At 32.1% G+C, this 15,572-nt stretch overlaps 1 protein-coding gene and 1 long non-coding RNA gene across 2 annotated transcripts in view; one reads left to right on the forward strand and one right to left on the reverse strand.

The window, feature by feature from the left end:
* LOC125653998 (serine/threonine-protein phosphatase 6 regulatory ankyrin repeat subunit B-like) overlaps positions 1-15,572 on the forward strand; it is a 1,068,599-nt gene that overhangs the window by 966,371 nt on the left and 86,656 nt on the right. The window lies entirely within an intron of this gene.
* On the reverse strand, positions 12,845-15,148 carry LOC130047545 (uncharacterized). The gene is made up of 3 exons (XR_008796420.1): positions 14,377-15,148; positions 13,343-13,427; positions 12,845-13,208 (listed from the first exon to the last, which is right to left on the reverse strand). It is a non-coding gene; the product is annotated as an uncharacterized LOC130047545 (long non-coding RNA).

The raw sequence follows: 15,572 nt of genomic DNA on the forward strand, positions 1-15,572 counted from the left end.
GACCGCATTTCTTCATCAATTTTGATGAAATAAAAAGCACTGATCTCAGAAGTATTCAAAGTAGCATATAATAATTTAAGAATAAATATATGACAATATATTGTAAAGATATGACGATTTTAACACGAATCTTAATTTGAGAGTATATACTATTTATATAAGTATGTGTAATTTGGGGGGGGGGGGGGGGGGTAAGAGAAGATTTTGAAAAAAAGATAGATTTGCATTAAATATATAGAGAAAATTCTCTTTGTGAACTTACTTATGGCCAACTACTGTAGTAAGGAATACCATTATGTACAGAAATGAAACGTACGTTACAAGCCAGAGCAGGTATTTTATATTTCATTATCAGTGGTATATAAAAGGTACGCATAACAACAGATTTTTTGATGAAGTTCGATAGCATGAATGAGTTAAAAAATGATAAGTTCTATTGTGTGTTTTTCAAATTGGTAAATCGCAGAGCTCAGATAAGGTGCGTATCAGCGTAAATACTCATTAAATTTTACCAAATACGCATTTAAGTTGAAAATCATGCGTATAATTACTCATTAGCGAATGTAAATACGCTTTACACTCCCAAAGTAATGCTTATTAGTCCGCGTATTTGTGATACATGTAGTATGATATAAATATGAATTATCTATTCATATGAAGTGAGGTTAGCCCAGGGCTTGATCATACATGATATTTAGCGCTATGAAATACATTTGGATGACAATCACAATTTTGAAAAATTGGAAGAGTTAACTCAAAACACTATTATATATTCCTAATTGTTATACTTTTTTTCTTAAAGAGTTATTGTGCGGTCGAAAGCACAGGGAAAAAAACTCTTGTATTATCGATCGTGGACGAATGATATACAAAATTAGATCATAATCATGTGACTTGAATGTCTGAGATATTCAAATTTAATGCATCAATGATAAATATCAAATTTCAAATGACAATGAATAGTTTTAAATTAAAGAACTACAAAGGATTTTCTCCGTAAATAGCTGGAGCGGCCTTTTAGTATAAACTTTAAGTTCAAGTTTAACGGAAGAAGTATCGTTTATCTGGTGACATCTTCTGTGCTGTGCAAAAGAACAACGATAATCAGTAAATTAAAAAAATACACTTTTGAATTCTTCTGAAAAGCAAAATACTCATTGATTTGAAAATCAGGGGGTAAATACTCTTTGTGATAAAAAATTAACTGGAGCTCTGTAAATGTGTATCTTATAAAGTCATGTCGCCGATCCATAGGTTTCATATTTTAAAAGAGAATACATGTATAGCCTTTGATTTATCCAAATTTTAATATTGTGTTCTCTTAGCGTATGGATAAGAATGAAACGTACAGTATTTCATGTTTTGAAAAAACGAGTTTTTCAATGCAATATATGCCTGGTGAAAATAGTATAATACATGAAACATGAAATACTGTACGTTTCATTCATCTTGCGTATTTGTAATCGAATATAAAAAAATTATGAAATGTCATTGTTCGAAACCTGCGTTACTGACTAGCATACGTTACCAAATCATACGACATTGTGTTAAAAATTTGTCTAACTTTGCACAAAGTATATGACCGCGTGGTTTTGAAGTTCTTTATGTTTAAGATTCTAATGAAATCAGAAACAATGCAGAAATTAGTAATTGGATACAAGTTTGACGAGATCACTGATTTTGAAATCTGGTGATGTAAACAAATTTAACATGGATATGCCAATTTTTAGACGATATTGTTCCCATTTCTGAAATTGTAGATGATGATTCTGACTACATATAATTACGACATTATGGGGGGATACACCTTATATATTGTAACGTACATTTCTTATATCATAAACTACTCAATTGTATTGAAGATAGAACTTTACATTCCGTCAATCATGATACATTATTTCCACTGTCAGAGAATGATAGTGTCAAATATTCCAAACATTAATATATATTGTTTGTAACATACACGTACGTCTGTTAGCAATGCTAGATTGAAGGAACGTGAAATGTTGTATGAAATATCAGTTGTAAATGATGGTTTTCCTATTAGATATGATGTTTCAATGTGGTCCTATCAAATCCTTTACAAATACGATTTATAGCTTGAGAATTGTGAATAAAGACGATAGAACATTTATATAAAAAATTATCCACCATTTTTTCTGCTTGTCAAGATGTTTTGAGAAGCCAATAAACTTTCAATTTGTGATTCCGACCTTCTTCCTTTGAAAAACGATGATACCCCCTGGTCAACGGATATTTATTGTTAAGGCAATACTAGTTATACTTGATGATTATGATAGCCCCATATAGACAATTTCATCTCTATTCATATTTGCAGAAAATGTCACTCAACAGAGCGGAAAGTCGACACATACACACACACACATATATACCAAAATTAAGTATGGAAAATGAGTTTTACAAACGTGAAATGTACGTTATGTGTGCGTTATCTGTTTTGGAACCCCATGAGTGCAGAATGTGTATGATTTCCTTTATGTCTGAGTTTATAATGTTTGACAACAATATCTTAACACGGTTTCCATTGATGTTTTCAATATATTCTGGCAGCATAATTTCGTATCAGACATTACACGTGTTGATAGAGACACTAATGCAATATCACCTTTCAAAAATGAATACATGGTCTCAGCGAAGCGTACATTGTGTTAATTTACTTGGTATTGAGGGTGCTTATGTTTGACATTGTGTAAAAAATGAAACGCATTATAATTACATGCATATAATTATATTTGTCTTGTCTTTTCTGCAAACATTTAGCAATATGAATAAGTATAGAAGGACAGTTTTGGAATTCTTTAATTGTTTTTTCAGAATAAAGATTTGTGTACATTAACTGAGAATTTATCTATCTATCTATCTATCTATCTATCTATATATATATCAGCATAAAAAGAATTCTGAGTTTTAGCTAAACACTATGTATATATATATATATATATATATATATATATAATTCTGCTTTATCCAACGATGAGAATTCCATGCCATTTCATGAAGGCCATAATGCTGATCCCTTTATTTGTGTATGGATCAGTCATTAAAACCTTTTTTTCTTTAAGCATGAGATGGTTGAACTGTAAGATGCGAATTGTAAGTGACTGCTCAAAGAAAAAATATATGCATCAAAGTATAAAATTCCGCTAAAAATCTGTATAATGTTATTTAGATTACGGACAGAAAGTCACAAAATCCGTAGAACAAAAAGTCACAGGACAAAAAGTCACAATGATGACTTTTGATTAGATAGGACAGATAGGATAAAAAGTCACAATATATTGACAAAGTCACAATTGTGACAATGTAATCAAAGTCACAATTTATTGTGACTTACACTTACAGTTACTAAGTGTAAGTCTAAGTTACTGTAATACTTACACTTACAGATTTATTGACAAAGTCACAATTGTGACAATGTAATCAAAGTCACAATTTATTGATTAAATAGGACAGATAGGATAAAAAGTCACAATGATGACTTTTGATTAGATGGGATAAAAAGTCACGGGACAAAACCTCACTGGACTAAAAGTCACAAAAATGCTCACTAAACCTGTTGTTCAGACACCAGACAACAAGAAACAAGCCAGCTTTGTGATATCACAGTTGTTTTCAATGAATTATATAGTTAAATTTAATGCTGAGAAGTGATTGATTTCATTTATCATATTTTTAATCCCAATAAAGGTCATTAATTATTGAAAGTAAATGATACAACTTGACTCTTTGAAGACACCCTATTGTGTATACACAGCTACCAACACATGACCCCCATATCCTGTTACTGTAGCCTGTTTAACACCCCTTTGTGTATACACAACTACTGACAGAAGACCCTGTTTATTGAAACCCTATATAAACCTCCAATGACACCTCAGGCATTTGGTATTTTGCTATTTGTATACATGAAATATGTATGATTTGATGAGAAATATAAATTTCTTTGTGCTATATGGAATATAGTCAAATGTATATTAATGAGGGGGGGGGGGGGGAGAGAAATAATGATACATAAATAAGTCAGTGATTTCAATGCATTGCTCTATAATAAAATGGTTTTTTAATAAGCAAACAATTTACCACTTTGTAACCACCATCATATTTATACAAATCAGGACGTTAGCCATAAGAAAAATATGAATTTTTGAATCATTCATAGTTTCCATATGTTTCCAGCTCTAGCCACGTGAAGGCCTCCTTTCTGTAGAGCCATAATTTCTGTTTTTGAAATGAAAAATTTATAGCCAAAGGACCAAAACCATGAAGAGTAGAACATACAAAAAAATTATATCAAAAATAAATAAATTTTGTGATACTAACATTAACCAATTTCAGTTGTTGATAATTTGTTTTTCTACTGTGTGAAATAAAATTAGTGAAGTGTAATAACCAAAACCATAAAGAATGTAGTGGACAACAATGTAAATTACACAAAAAAATCTATGGTATTTCATTAACATAATACAATTTTTCTGTTTGTAAAAAAGAAAGTATTAAAGTCAAAGGACCAAAGCCATAAAAATGCACTAGATAAAAAAATGTAAATACTATATTTGTACAATAACATTATTATAGAATTACAAACATTTAATGAAACAACTGAATTTCTTCCTAACCTACACAAGATCAAGCTGTATTCACTGGACACACCCGTCTGTCGGGGGAGGAATAAGCCTGAAAGTAACCCTACTCTAAGTTCTAACCTACACAAGATCAAGCTGTATTCACTGGACACACCCGTCTGTCGGGGGAGGAATAAGCCTGAAAGTAACCCTACTCTAAGTTCTAACCTACATATTCATTTTTTTTAATTATAATGTAGTAAATTTTGAGAACTTAGAGCAGGGTTACTTTCAGGCTTATTCCTACCCCGCCAGACGGGTGTGTCCAGTGAATACAGCTTGATCTTGTGTAGGTTAGAACTTTGAGTAGGGTTACTTTCAGGCTTATTACTCACCCATTCCATTTGCATTTTGTTAATTTTAATGTTCATATGTTCTGCCCTTTAGCTGCATAACTTTTTTATGCTAATATAATGTTACAAATGTTTTTTTTTCCAATTATGAATCTCATATGGACATGGTCTTTTAAAATTCTCTAAATATTTATTTTTTTGTTTTGTTGTAATGGTTTTTGTTGGCATCCTCTTTTTCCCAAACAAGGATATCGTAATGAAATATATAATCTTAATGATTTTTATATGAAACGGATTGTTTTATTTTGAAAAAAAATTATAATTATGTAATATTGAAATATTTTTTATGGTATTAAGTGTTTATATTCCTATCTCTTTTCATCTATTGATCTGTTCTTTTTATGGTCAAGGTCCTAAAATATTTCATTGCTTCATTTAAAAAACAAACTAAAGATGTTTCGTGTATTTTTAATTTTTGTCTCTCGTATTTATAGTTTTGGTCCTTTGGTTTCGATATTTTTATCTAACATGAGCAGAAAATGACATGCCAATGAAATTCTTGTTTGTAAATGTAAAACTAAAGATGTTTTAAATTTTTTTCTCTTATATTTTTGATAGTTTGGTTTCCTTTGGTTTCAATATTTTTTATTTAACATAAGCAAAAAATAAATTATAAATGTAAATTTACAGATGTTTTATGTGTTTTAAATTTTTGTATGTTGTGTTCTTCATGATTTTGGTCCTTTGGCTTTAAATTTTTCATTAAAAAAGAAGAAGAAATTATGGCTCTACAGAAAGGAGGCCTCCACGTGGCTAGAGCTGGGAACATATGGAAACTATGTATGTTTAAATAAATTTCAAATTCATGTTTTTCTTATGGCTAACTTCTTTATTTATATTAGTGTGTATTTGTCTTGCAAGAAAATTATTTAATCACTTAAATTACATACTCATGCCTGCCTTTGAGATTAAAAAGTGTTTGAAATAATTAAATACTGGTGTTAAATTCATGATATTTAATTAAAAAAAAAATTAAAAATCCATTGAATTCATTTTGGTGACAAAATGACAGGTGATGGGGCATCAACTCATATTAAAAAATAAAAAAAATATACATATATTTGAATTTATAAATTTAGAAAAACCCATCGTCTTTAATTTGATCGGGCGTGGTATACCTTACAATACGTCACAAGCAATGGCGCCGGATGTATTGGATTTTTCTATGAATTGGCTGTATAACGGTAACGGTACCAATTCAGTGTACCATTTTTTCCAGATAACCATTTCTCAACCCATCTAAGAGGATATCCTGTGTATATTATCGCAGTATTGGGTATAGTGTACTTTTTTCTGGGTATAGCACTTTTTGGGGGGTATTGCACAGATTCCAATAACCCCTTTTCCTCTATTTCCCCACCTTCCATATGCAGAGCAGTAAGAGACGTGTGCCGTGGTTTGTGCTGGGTGGCAAGGCAATTTATCAACATGCCGACAGGTCCAAGAATGGTACAAATGAAACAAGAATTTTTTGCCATTGCAGGTAATTTAAACTTCCAACATCGACAAGTCAAGGGAAATAATTCTGCAACTCAGGTTATATCGTACCGCAGATCTTTCGTATTGAACAACAAACATACATACATACGTATCAGGAATGAAAACATTGCTTCACTTGTGATATATTATCATGGTACAATGGATTATATAAAAAAGTTTGATTTGATTCTGACACATAAATAAAGCAGATATTTGCGGCAGTGCTCGAGCTGGGCTTCGCCATTTTCGCCAATGGCGAATTTTTTTCAAAAATGGCGAAAAAAAATTGAAAGTGGCGAAAATCCCTTTTTGCAATAAATTGTATTTTTAATCCTTTGTCAGTGACACATTATCGCCTGTTTGTTTATGCAGTCAGTCAAAATCTGTTTATTCAGTCAACGCGTGCGACCGGAAATCTCGCGTCGCTCCAGTGCACACAGAGCTGGTCACAGCCTCAGGTAATTTATGGCTGCAAAAAAGTCGGTGATTATGTAATAAAGTACATCGGACAGCTGTTTACCCTGCTGTGGTCAATTGTTTAACATTTAAAGTCGTATTCATGTAATAGAGTGAATTTTACATGTTTTTAATACTTTATTTCAGGGATTTTATTTATTGAAAATAAATTGCTTTAATTCAATTTCTTTACAGAGTTTTGAATTTTGATATGAGAATAAAGTTTTATCTAATTGAAATCATTATTATAACTATGACTTGTGTTTGTCTTGTTATTTCATTACTTATTAAATTTTACTGCTTACTATGCAGAACAGGTTTTTCTTTAGGATAATTGTTACTATTTATAGATCACTCTAGCTTGGTCACATGGTTTTTAGGAGGGAAATTTCTTTTGAGGACAGGTATTCTGGTTTTCATGCGTAAGTGGCACAGAAGGGTTGTTCGATAAAAGTTTCATATAGTAGTTTGTTCTTTACTAGTGGATTGATTTATTGGATGCAGATTTATTGTATTTGAGCAGGTTAGTATTAAAGTTAGGATGCACTATTTCTTTATTTTCACTACTTTATCTTGTCTGAGTGAATGTTTGAATGATAGACAATATGAAGAGTGAATGATCTTTGCAAGTTTGCACGAATGCTGTAAATAATTGATATATAATTAAATAAGATTCAAATTAATGTGTTTAACTTTTAAAGGAGAGAATGAATGTATTACACTTTATAAAATACGTAAGAGTAAATATTCATTCATGCAATTAATTATAACTCTACAGTAAATACCTATTTTATTATAGTTAGAACATCAACACATTCTATAAAGTAGGAGGATTTCTTAATGTTTGCACCGACCATTGCACCTCATGGGAGGTAAGGTTAATTGCGAATATTTGTCAGTTGTTTCCCCTATTTCAAACATAGGTGGCGCAAGACTCGTTTACGTCCTTGTTGACTTCCGGTGTACATAAGATTTATGAGAGATTGTAAGGTTTTTGTTGTGCAAATAGGGAGCGGGGGTAGAATTCCCGAGATATGAAGCTTTTATAAAATTCAACTGGTTCATTGCCGTCATATGTGACAGCGACAACGATCGTTTTAAGTTCCACTCAGCGTCGTGCGCTATAAACTTCAGTCTTCAGTTCAGTCCACGTCCGACTACACAGATATCAGATGACGACTTTATTGCAGAAAGTATTTACGGGGGATTAAACATTTGCTCAGTAGATCGTAATATTCTGCATGAATGTTTTATGCTGAAATTTTATCTATCCTTAGTGATACAGTCATCAATGATCTTATAATTCTATGACTCCCCCCCCCCCCCCCCCCCCCCCCCTTCTAGACTAGATCTATAATCGAACAGGGGAAATTTGAGTCATCAATGTATAAACGAAGTATGGTACAAAAATATATTTCAGATGTCATTTAAAAATTAATTTTAGAGTTAACCAAGGTAATCAAAATATGAATTGCTACCAGCACCCCCCCCCCCACCTCCCTTGGTACGACGACGCGACTGTAATGGAGGGGTGGCTATAATCAGACTGTAACTGTAAGGCAGTGAATATTCCTAGCTCTTGTTTTCGTTTTTGATGACTGGATTGTAAATTAATTTCAACACTTTACTTTCATTGTTAATTTTGTTATAATTCAAAAAGTGTTGTAAAATATTGTTTGAATTTCAGGGAAAACGAGTCTAGATTTTTCAATAGTCAATACGTATGGAATTAATCAAAATATGGGATGATATTGTCGAACTTTCATAACTTATCGAAGTTTGCATTATCAAAATAGTTATGTTGTTATGTCATGTTTATCAACTGACCCACGGACAGTCCTAGCCTATTTTAACTGTTGGCGCAAACCAGAAGAAAAATGCATATCAAGAGATTAAGATATTTCTGAATTTTTTAGAAATAAAATTTGAATCATATCTACTTTTATCAAAATTAAATGCAAATTCATAAAGCTATAAATTTATCCAAGTGAAGTAAATACAAATTTCACTGTCATATATACAATGTTGTGTTTATATAAAAGCCACACACAGGCCTATTGTTCATTGTGGTTTTTTATTTTTAAAAAAATCATTGCATTGCGTTTTTCAATATTCACTTGTAACTTCGATTTCAATCTGAAGTATGAACATTCAAATTGACCTTCAAATTGAAAAGTGTACTACATTTGTTAAGTGATGTATTTTAGTATAAAATCACTCATACCATGAACTGTCATGGTACAAACATGATAAATCCTTATACGTGAAAGTAAACACGGGTCAAATTATGTAGGCCTACATCAGTTTCCTGCAACACCATGGACAAACGTCATTTGGATACAACCATTCCTATACGCAGGATACAGTCGTGCTTTTCACGCAGAGTACAACCAACTCATAGTATATCAGTCATAGTATATGGATGGAGACGTGAATTTAGAAGTTGAAAGAAAGCTTGAACTTCCGTCTTATTGCAATCCAAATTGTAATATTCAATTAAAATGTAGAAACTCGAAATTTTGAATCATTATTGTACACCTAGCATATGGGGTAGTAAAATTTATTTGACCTGCCAATTTTTATGCTCTCGCTTGCCCTATAATATGGACTAATAAAAAGTTAATCGCAAGGACTGTTTACCAACCGTGACGTCATCACGTAAGTGATATAAGTTAAAACACGCAAATAAACTGTTAAAGAGAAGTTATACATATACATTCACTATTACTACACATTTTAACAGCTTAATAATAGAAATTCAGAGGTATATGGATATATTTGATGATTGATATTCTTAATCCTCGATCGAGAGAGAGAGAGGGGGGGGGGGGGGTGTCCGCATCTTATTGTTTTAAACATATGCAATTCAACAACTTATAAAGAATTCTGATGTATTGTATATTATATATTCAACCTAAACTACTGTTTAAGCATGTAAACTTAATTATGAAGTAGTTTATAATGAAAAACGTTCAATGTGTATTGAATGTCTTTATTTAATCGATGTGACAGAGAAAATTCGGTTGCAGCTGAAACTCTCAACGTGCTTCCCTTTCCGCCCAGAGAGTCTTGCAATGCGTTTTCTAAGTTCGTCTCTAAGCGCAGTGAGGTCCTACGAACGGTAATCCGCCATAGTTACTAAATATTCAACAACTTTCTAATCTAAACGTGTCCTTCCGACGCTCTCTTAAAGGACACATCTCGTGTTTTCAAAGTATACAGAATTATATGCATTTTGTCTTCCTTATGCTTATAGAAATTAATTGTAATAGTTCGTTCGCTGAAGTATTCCGATAATTAGCCACAATACGGACTTAAATCTAAGCCCCGATTTCAAAAAGCCTAGTTAATTAGATAGGTAGTCACGTGGTACAGTGACGTCATATGCGACCTTCGTCGATCAACTTGTTGTAACAGTAGTGTTAGATATTTTTAAAACTCGGGTTTTAGGGGCCTAATTTATTTACCATGGATAACATTTATTTCGATGTTGACAAATTTCCAGAGTCTTATATCTTTTAGCCACCAGTGCATACAAATAGCGACCCAAATGTAGCGAGAAAAGCGAGTATGAAATCTGCTTAAATTTGCGAGTAAATAATGTTTACATCGGATCCCTGTCTAAACACAATTTGGTAATGCCATTTCTGTAAACAACTGTAATTAGCGTTGTTGCTTTTCTAAAATAAACAGTGCAATTATTATTAAATTTATTTTTGGAGAAGTTAGATAGGCCTAAATTATGATACGATTATGTATCATTGACAACTAGGCCTACTGTCATGGGTGCATTTCGAAAAAGAAAAAATAATAATAATGATCAAACTTATTGTGAAAATCACAATACTTTTAAATTATTTTATTAAAGCAATTTTATTAGGCCTAATCATTAATTTTTGTTACGTAGGAAGTGGGAGCGTGGCGTGCTGTTGTTGTAAACACGTACATGTACGCGTTCCTTAAAAAAAAATGAAAGCATTATAATTCAATTCAAAGTCGGGAAATATTATATTTTATTATTTATAATTGAAAGTTCAATTATCTTTTATCTTTAAATTTCTTTTTTAAAACTACCAGTTGGTAGACACTGCTAGCAAAGTTCTGCCTATGTTGTTACAAGGTGAAGGTCAGTTGGTGCGAGTGTGTATTGAATTCGAGAGCAGAACGGAAAGCATATGCCGTAGGCCTATATGTTACAGTGCGTAGCTTCGATAGAACCACTTTCTCGCAGTTTATCTACGTATTTGTCCAAGTGCTTGTTAGAAAAAGTACAGGGACAAATTTTACTGGGGGTTTTTATGGCAAAGTCGTTGTGCCGACAAAAAATATTCACGTCTTGTCCCTCATACATTCCTTCGAAAATTGATAAAAACACAGTCCAAATCCTCTCTACTGACAGCAAGTACACCCTTAAACGGCACAAAACACCCTAATGCAGTGTTATTTACAAGCTGTTATTGTGATAATTGTTTGTTTGTCAATTAAATCTAATCTGTTTATGAAATGGCTATCAACTGTTTTCAAATCTTCTCGCTCGAGGTCGCATATGACGTCACAGATAATGGCGCGTAAAATATCGAAGAAAATATGCATATCGCAAGATTTGAATTTCATCGCTTTCAAACTCGAAAACTACGCAAACTGTTTCATTTAAAACACACGTAAAGTAGTTTTAGGCATGAAATGAATTAATTTTGCTGAAAAAATTAAAAAGTTTAAAAACATGCGATGTGTCCTTTAAGGTAGAGATTGATAGGTTGATGCTAAAAAAATTAACCATTGAATTTTTTTTTATTTTGATATATGTTTATGATGAAGCTTCGATATAAAACATAATAAAAAATCAATGTAGGTAATCGACCTTGTTTTTGAGAAATATGGCGATTTTAACAACACCTTCTTTAGTCCTTGTAAAGCGTAAAAAGTGAAGAAAAATAAGTAGAGAGCAATATACAAATAGAGCTATAACATTTTTATTGTAAAAAGGATCATAACTTGTCATATATGGTTCCAAACAACCTTTCACATAATTGTATATTACACATCAATTTCAAGTTCAGCAATCATTATTAACATGCAACAACATTACTTCAACAGAGCTACATTGGCCAATTACCTTAAAACAGTGCACAATATTTGCACACAGGGTCATACCTTTGCTTAAGCTGCAAAAAAATTACCCATCAAATTTCTTATTTTATTTCATTAAGTGGTCAGTCTATTAGTAAGTAAAATATATGAAAAAAATTATACACCATAATGGGGTTCAATATGGAACTAGCAAAAATTCCTAACCCCACCCCCTTTTAACAAACTACACATTTTCGTAAGAAAAAGGGTTATTAAAAGATGTTGTAAACAATCCATCAAAAACAGCTTGCTGAAATTCGAAGATTCTTTGTAATACCTTTTTTAAATTAATAAATATAATACAGAAAGTATGTATTTCAAATTTTAGCTTATATTTTGTTGTAGTTCTCGTTGTTGAACTTTGTGCACTTACACTCAGAATATAGATTTATCATACGTCATCATATTTGATGATTAATATCAAGAGTTTTCCCAAATAAAAATCCCCACAAAAAATTGAAATACAATTTATATTTGTTAAAACAAATGTCTCCATTACATCCCAACCCCTTTAATATACTGCATGGTATGGAGGAGAAAGAATGAGCAGGAACATAGACGTCATGAATATGCACTCGGTGCATTGAGAAGAAAGATTCAGCCAGCAGAGATAAACTACTGACCTTTTTATAACTTAGAATGTTTAAGCATTCCCAAATTACCTCTTTGAAAATTGAACATGACAATAAGAAGGTTTCTATAAGTTATTTCAGGGGCGGATCAGGAATTGAAGTTGGGAGGGGGGTGCAACGGGGGGGGGGGGGGGGGGGGGGGAGGGGGGGGGGGTTAGAAAATGAGAAATTCAAACACATTGATTAAAGTTATAAAATTGGTATTTTATTTTCATTTAGAAATGTTTACTGATTTTGATATATCAAAAACTTAGAATAATCAACAATGACACTTCCTCTATATTTATACAATATTATTGTCTTTAAAAAAGACATGTAATACATGAGTACATGTACTTGTTTTCCATTAAATTCACACTTTAGTATGTTGCACAATATATCCATTGCTCTGGGCTCACAAATATATTATTGATTCTATCCAAGTCCCACATTTTGCAGAAGTTCTTGAATTTTCTCTGTAACCTGTAAAGTTGTGGGGTCCAGGGGATATGACATCATCAATGTAAATGAAGTACCTGTTATAAAAAATATATTCTGTATATTCAAATATTGAAAAAAAGATGAATATCTAATATACTAAGAATTGTCTTTATAAATGTCTGGTGTTAAAATGAAAAATTCTATCTTACTAAGATAGAAAATATTGTACCTTTCTTGATGATTTTCAAGGCAAATTGCTGTTGAAGTTGTTGGCTGGAAGCCCATTTCAACTTGCACTGGTCCTTAGGATGATGCTTAGAAAAAAAATCATCATAATTAATATTTGCACAGTCAGTATTAATCATTATTTATACTGTGTCAGACAATGTCAATTTTAAAATCGTGTGTCTCAATGCATGTTTAGTGAACTTTAAAATGCTGATATATTGAAAATTACACACATAACATGTATTTTATTATGTTAATTTTTAAAATCTTGTCTGAAATCAGTATTACATATGTAACACTACATGTATGTTAAATGTGTGCAGTGCAGCAATGTGAACTCTTGCAGTAGTAGTACATCTGCATGATTGCTATTTATTTCATATTGTTATAGTTACCTTCTATTTAAACTGTACATACCCTCCCACCCCCGGGTCCTTAATGAGGTGAATAAACATCATAATTATCATATTACAATATGAGATGACAGATATGTTTTCATAAACTGCCAGTTCATTCTAATAATATCAAAACAAGTCAACTCTAGATTTATCAGACCTGTCTCCTTTACGGAGTGTGGGTCAAGAGAAGGACATCCACATCATATTTTCATACAATACATTTATTTGCCTATGAGGGGGGCTTGTGATTTTACAAATATTTTAAATAAAGTTTTGTAGACCTACATGCTTGCATGAAACATGAAACCCCAGATTTGAAATATCTCTTAGGTCAATGAAATTTCAAGATACTATAAGTACTATCATTTATACCAAATAGAATTTTAGTGCAACCCCCCCCCCCCCAAACTTGTGAGAGCCCTATTTTTTTTTCAAATCTGGCATATACATGACATCCATTTACAATTACATGCACATGTAGGAGTTATATTTTGGGCACATATGGAATACATAAATGCACAAAAAATGAAACAGCTCCAAATTGTGCGTTTATAGATGTTATTATAAAATCGCGTTGTGAAATAGCAGAGGAAAAGTGGGTTGAATACAAATTCAATTTGCCATTTTTTTCACTTACCAAACGAAATTATGATTTCGTTGTCCACGTTGAATGCATCCATCGAATTCCTCTTCTCAGAAGAAACTTTGTTTAAACTCTCAATGACTACATAAACAGTATTGAAACTCGCAGCACTCGGACGATCACGCTACATCAACACCTTTGTTTACGTAGCGCAGCTATGCATGGTGGTGAATTTCGTGAGGTAAAAAGTGCCATTCTGCACGGACGAAACATTTAGTCCACTATTATTACATTGACGTATTCCTAATCTAAACTATGGCCAAATTTCTATATCTTTCGTCGAGACGACCCTCTCAATCATCGATTCAGTCACAGCAACTTGTACTTTCGGAACCCCTTTTTGTTTTTCAACTACTCTATGGCGATGTACGGAATTCCGAAAAATAATTTCACGTGAAAATACACGATTTTTACTGATCACGTGGTTGCTATCGGTCTCTACCTTAAACTTGAGGTTAGAAACGCCTTGGACGTTAACGGATCGTGCGCCACCTGTAATCAAGGGCGAGTAATTTGAAGTTTTATTTGCCATTGTAGAGATGTTTTACTATAAATTCAGTATTTCGCAAGCAAATTGTTAAAGCATTTATAGTCAGTTTTCGTTTTGTTCAATTCATGTACTTTAGCAGTTTAGCATGAATTATCTATTATTTAGAATTTATTCAGTTTGTGTATATCATAAACTCTTTACTATGATAAGCTTATTCATGCTAAGCTTAGGGAAAGATTATTGATTCAAGAAATTATTGTAATTCATAATTTCTATGTATTTTAACCTCTCTTTTAATATTTTGATAAGGACCTTGATTGTAAAACTTCTTATGCAGAGTTATTGTTATTGTATTCATTTTCAGGGTCATGCAACAATCATCACCACAATAAAGATAAAACCCACGAAACCGGAGTTATTATTATTACACCCGGTTACATTCATTATCGTGTTATCATCTCCACATTAATGTCAATTCTTAACCAGAGAACCGACCGGTAATTAAATTGGCCGTATTATTGTGTATAATGTATACATGTATATGAATACATCAATTGTTTGTTTTTGCGGCCAAACTTGTTGATTACAAGTTTTGATTTTGATGTGTTTGATTTTAGTTCGAATATTTCATAAACAATGCGGTCGGTCACCATTGATATGGACATAGCAATTTTAATAAATAATTTTCTTTGAAGTTCGG

Source organism: Ostrea edulis, chromosome 7 (genome assembly GCF_947568905.1).
Source record: "Ostrea edulis chromosome 7, xbOstEdul1.1, whole genome shotgun sequence".
NCBI lineage: Eukaryota > Metazoa > Mollusca > Bivalvia > Ostreida > Ostreidae > Ostrea > Ostrea edulis.